The sequence below is a fragment of the Theobroma umbraticum genome, unplaced genomic scaffold, assembly GCF_002168275.2.
Source record: "Theobroma umbraticum cultivar Fairchild unplaced genomic scaffold, ASM216827v3 scaffold_20.0, whole genome shotgun sequence".
Taxonomy (NCBI): domain Eukaryota; kingdom Viridiplantae; phylum Streptophyta; class Magnoliopsida; order Malvales; family Malvaceae; genus Theobroma; species Theobroma umbraticum.
Window position 1 is genome coordinate 6,950,733 of NW_018397266.1, and position 6,425 is coordinate 6,957,157.

Consider the following 6,425-nt stretch of genomic DNA (forward strand, 5'->3'; position numbering starts at 1 on the left):
AATTGGCACAACTAACTCTAGTTCAAATCTTAAAATATGCATAAAATTAAATGATGAAAAAAATTTTAGCGAAAATAAACTAACCTAAAATTTAATGAAAATAAACTAACCTAAAACATCACAAAATAAATAACAATAAAATCCTCCCTCAAACTTAAATTGCACATTGTCCTCAATGTGAAAAGCTAAAAAAAGATAAGGAAAATAAACTCCCTTATCAATGGTGGCAATGCATTGAAAGTTCTAATTTTATTTGTCCTCATTTTCATGCTTTCTAAACCTAGATACTCAATAAAACAAGCTAGGGAAAGGTTATAACTACTTGTTTAAATAGAAAAATAAAAACTAACTAAAATAACAACTAAATCTAAAAGGATAAAGCTTGTGTTGGCTCTCAAGAAGCACTTTTTTATAGTTGATAGCTTGACTTTGGTTGAGGTCTTCATTCACCCTTTAAGGAGGTTTGAGTTTACATCGAAAAGCTTGAGGTGAGAAAGTAGCCTCCTTTTAAGATGAGGTTATAATGGTTTTAACTCAAGATTTAGTGCTTGCTCAACCCAAGGTGGTGGAATAGGTTGACTTTTACCCAACTTCTGAAATTGAGTTCGTCTTGAATAATACACTTTTAGTGTAGCCTCCAAAACATGTTTTACGTTTATGTTCTTCATCTTGTCCTTTGTCATTGCATTTTGAACCAAACAAGCTTCAAAAAGTTTCTTTATATTTCCATATCAATAGCCTCTTTAGGTTACTCATCAACTGTATTTAAAAAAGGAATTTGAGGCATATATGGCTTGACTTGTGGTGGTGTAGATACTCCCTCCTCTTGCTTAACTTCTTCATCTTGAACTTAATTGTTGGAAGTATTCTCTTGATCTAGAATATCTCCGTCGTTTACCACATTATTGCCATTTACCTCATCAAGATACTTACCATATTCTTCTCTTCTAGGATTAGGCTAAGTGTCATTTAGTAAAGTTACCTAAATCCTATTCTTCTCATCAATATTTCTCATTAAAGATCCACTACTTTGAATGACTACATCCATATTTGCAATGTATGCATTATTCTTGGCCATGTATTGCATTAACATCTCTTCCAAAGTTAGCATGTTCTTAGGTATAGGGGCTCTAACTTGTGATTGAAAACCAATATGGAAAACAAGTTGTGATGAATATATAAGACCCTGATCATTACTCTATAAAAAGTTTAGGTGATTCCACCATGAGTTGTAACTGTTGGAGTATGAATTGTTTTGTTGCACATTGAAGTTTCCATCAAATTGCATTGATTCATAATAGGTGGGACATTAATCACTTGAATGCCTATCTCCACAAAGCTCGCATGTCAGAAAAGGATTTTGAAAAACATTAACAGCCTAAGTGCCAATTCTTTGAGATAAAACATCTACTTAGGCGGTTAAAGCGCTAATAGCTAATTCATAACCACTAGCAACCCTCCTAGGCACAAATTATTCAGATGGCCATTAATAGTTATAATAATTCATCACCTCAACCAAAAGTACCTGAAAAAAAAACTCAAATTAAAATTAATTTGTGAATACTAATATTAATAAAATAAATAAGAAATACAAATCCCCAGCAACGATGTCAAAAACTTCTTGTTGATTTTGCATACGCAAGCATACATATCGAACAAGTAATATAAACAGTAAATCCAAAATTGTATCCCATAGGGATTTGCTCTTAATTTTTCACTAATTACAAATATTATGACAAATTAATCTTATTCAAGTAACTTGATGTTTTAGAAAATTAATTAAAACTAAATTAAAGCAAACACTAAATTTATTAACAGAAACTAAAAACTCACTTGAGAAAGGTAATATATTAAAACTTAAGATTATGAGTTCATTCAACACTTTATCTGATATTATCTTTTTTTATTATTTAAATTCATAGGTGGTTTTACTAACCTAGAATCCAAAGCGATGTACAAGTCTACATTGAGATGTTTACACAAATACTTAATTGGGTCACTATATATCGATAGTAATCTATTAAATAAGGTTCATTAAGTTAGTGTTTTAATTTGACTATGTATGACAATTAGCGTATGCGTAGTTGAATCATGAATCAGATCATCTAAATGATGTAAACATACACTATTCAAACCTTAGTCTAATCTAAAATCTCTTTGTCAAGTCTCAATTAGATTCACAAATCAGTTAATTATTGGTCATTCAATTAAAAGCATTAAGAACATATTTGAATAAGCAAAACTATACCCATTCATAGTAAATAAAAGAGAAACAAATATTCAAATTATATGTTGAAATCCACCACAATCCTAGAATAATAGTTTATCACATAATAGCTACTAAAAACTTCATCCAAAGAAAATTAGCCATTAATTTACGTCAAGAAAATAAGAAAAAAACAAATGTAGAGAAAGAAAGCTTATAATTGAAGTTTTGTGATCTTGATTCTCCTTTAAATTCTCTTGCTTTCTTGCTTTGTTTTTAACTCTTTTTCTCTAAAGAAATTGTTTATTGCCTCCTCCTTTCAAAACATCTGAAAAAGGTCCTTTAAATAGATTCCAAAAGTCTTGGTTTCCAAAATCCCATCAAAAATCGATTTTTAGTAACTCTTGGGTGCCATGACCTAGTCTTTTGGGTACTGTGGTGTCCTATTCTCGGGCGATACTATGGTGTTTTTCTCTTATATTGTCTCTACTACACTGTTTCATCTTGTGATGCGATTTTGCCTTCTTCCAAGCTGAATTGGGCAAAGTAGTAAACATGAAAGTTGTAGCCCTTCTTGTTATATTTCTAGTGGTCCAAGAATCAACTAATTGGAAGTTCTGTAGAAAGAGTTATGGTCAAAATACCACAATATATTTAAAAAATTTTGCATTTAATCATCCTTGCTCGGTTCACCTCCACTAAGTTTTATGCACTTACACACCTTCAAAATAAGGATTAAATCAATGATGGATCAAATTAGGAATTTTAACATAAATATGAGCTAAAATTACTAAAATTAAACTATTCCAACATGTATTAAACTTAATAATGAAAATCATAAAAACTACCTAAAATTACTTTAAAACACAAGGACTTAACTATTTTTTACAATCAAAATGTGGCAAAATAACTCTATATCATAGAGTTATCACTGTTACAAAGCTAGGCTCTAATTCTCAATTTGTTCATGGTTAGGATGAGTAGGTAAACAAGGTGTTAAAGAATCTTATTTATGTTAAACTTCTCTCAACTATTGGAATACTTGATGTTGTATGTGTCACCTCCAAGCTCAACATTCGTAGAGAGAAAAGGATGGATATGGCATGCTATTATTGCAAGGTGAAGCACTTTTTCTCATACTATGATTATAGCGTAGGGGACTTTACCTTCACTTTTATAAGCTTGATGGGGTTTAACTTTGTCACTGTTATAAGCTTGTGAGCCAAGAAATAATGTCAGAGCTTTTGAGTTACATACACCAAAGCAAAATAGTACTTCTCCATGGGTGGATAATTAAACTCACTTTTGTGTAAACATCTACTTAGGTAGTACACAGGTTTTTCTTCTCCATCCACTTTCTATACATGTAGAGTAGCAATTGAATATGGAGTAGAAGTCAAATACAACATCATTGGCTTTCCTTTAATAGACGTGGTCATTGTTGTAGGAGAAGTGAGAATCTTTTTTATCTTCTTAAATGCTAGTTGTTATAGTTTACCCCATGTGAATGGAACACCTTTTTCAAGTAAGACTTGGAAAGGCATAATAATTTCTCCTAAAGTTGGAATAAATCTCCTAATGTAAGAAACCTTCCTTAATAAGCTTTTGAGTTGTTTTTAATTCACCGAAGACAGAGTGGATTAACTAGCCTTTATCTTCATGGGATCAACAACTATGATTTTTTATGAACCACAAAACAGAAGAATTTCCCATTTGTTACTCCAAATGCAAACTTCAAAGGATTCATGCAAAGATTGTACATTTTACATTGCTCAAATTCTTTTGTAAAGTCTTCAAGGTGATTAAAAGCCTTCTTGGACTTCACCACTATATCATCTATATAATATTCCATACAGTCATGCATCATGTCATGGAAGATAGCTTTCATGGCACGTTGGTAAGTTGCACCTACATTTTAACAAATGGAGTGATAGTGTAGTAGAAATTAACAAATAGAGTCTTAAAAGTTGTTTTCTCTGCATCTTCTTGTGCCTTTTTTATTTGATTGTATTTATTAGTATAAGCCCTACAAGCTAATTTGTGGTTGTATGGGAATTACTATTTTGAGATATTCATGTATGACATTTTGTTATTCATAATAACATTGAGGTAGTTCTTTATCCATAAGTTTGTGATTTAAATTATATTTATATACTTATGTAGATAAAGTCCATGGAACTATATATGCCTGACAAAGAAATTGTATTAAGATACAATTATGAGATCCTTATGCATTAAAGCATTGTTCCTAAAAGTTCATGATCATTGTGTTATTGAGACAAGGCATCAATAATGCTCAAAGATTGGCACATGTTATATTCCTTACTTGTGAAGTAAGTAATCGTTCTCATAGATTGAAGTACAGAGATACTTAGAACTAGCATGTGGTGCTTGCAATGGGAGAGCGAGTTCATTGAACATGACTCGCCATGAGAAGTGCATTTGCTACCTCACTTAAGTTTCTATGCAATACATCTCATGTGTCAGTTGTGTAACTACTCCCTAAACTTGAGACACCAAGTTATTTTGTATGTAGAGTACTATGCTTTGATTTCATCCTTATGAGTGCTTAACCAAGGATGCCAAAACAAGATGTTTTTGAGAATAGTATGAAGCATATAAAGGCAAATGAGTGGTCAACATAGGAATTATCACCTCAAGTGATTTAAGGGGAAATATCTCATTAGTTCTTGGTTGATATTAGCTTAATCAAATCCTTGGCCAAGGTGATTAGGAGATTATGAAATGAGTTTCATAAATCTCCATAAAGCTAATGATTTAATTGCAAGAACAAATATGGAGGTCAATAAGAATAGGCACTGCACTAAACTCTTATCATCTCTGGGATATATGATGAGAAAATGAATTACACTAAGAAGCTATACACTGAAAGGTTGTTAAAGAATCCTTTGACTCTCTTAACAATTAGGTGGCCATGATGCATTGTTAGATGCCAATTATGGTTTATGGAATTGAATTAGTTAATTTAAAATTGAATTTGATTCAAATAAATTAATTAATTAATAATATTATAATTCAATTCCATTTCCAGTATGTTAGGAACCTAATGGGTCACACACAAAGGTTGCAATTTGGATTAAATTAAGAGAGTGATGATTTAAGTTAGACTTAAATCGAATTCTAGGTTTTAACTACTAAGGACCTAACTAAAAAAGTTTAATTAGGCATTAGTTAAATATTATAATTGCTAAATATTAAGGACTTATTTAGCAAATTTTGATAAGTTAAACCTAGATATAAATATCACATTATAGCCACTTTTTCTTTTAAGGAAGTGGGGAAGGAAACAAAATAAAAAAATTCCTTTTCTCTCTTGAGTGCCGCCACTCTTGAAAGGTTTAATTTTATTTTGAGAACTTTTCCTTTAATCATTTGCTAAAAATCAAAGAAGAAAAGAGGATAAATCATTGTCCACTTGCTAGCACAAGCCTGTGGCATTAAGCTTGCTCCTTGGGAAGGATCCGTTGCAATCGTGTATGCATCATTAGAGGCCAAGCGATTGAGTGGCTCAGATTCTTTCATACAAAAGGTGTTCACGTTTTGTCACCAAAAAGAATCTATTTCATTACGATATTACTTGGAAAGGTAAAAATTTTTTTATTTTATATGGCATTTAATTTTGCATTAAATAACCAAGGTGATCCAAAAATAGGAGGCATGTTTTATTTTATTTCAATTTTTGTTATTCCGCTGCGTTGATGTTGTAATGATGCCATTCCTAGCAGTATCCACTAAACCCATCCATAAAGGAGAACATCTCATGATCAGTTGTAGCATCTACTAAATATCAATATTAGGATGAGGAAAGTTATCTTTTAAGTATGCCGTATTCAAATCTCTGAAATCTACCCATACTGAATTGTTCCATTTTTCATCTACATAAGATCTACATTTGCTAGCCAAGTTAGATAATGTATGGGTTTGATGAATCTAACCTTGACAAGTTTGTTAATATCCTTTTTTATTTGGCTTTCCATCTCATGGTGAAATACACGAGCATGTTGCTTCACTAGCTTACTTTGCTGAGAAATGTGTAACTCGTGAGTAATAAGGTTCTCATTTAGTCTAGTTATTACTCATAAGTCCAAGCAAAGACATCTTGGAATTCTTTCCATAACTCAATTAGTGCAACCTTTTGCTCATTAGAAAGGCTTTTGGTTATAAAAAAATGGCTTGGTCATCTCTCTTTCTTCCACCA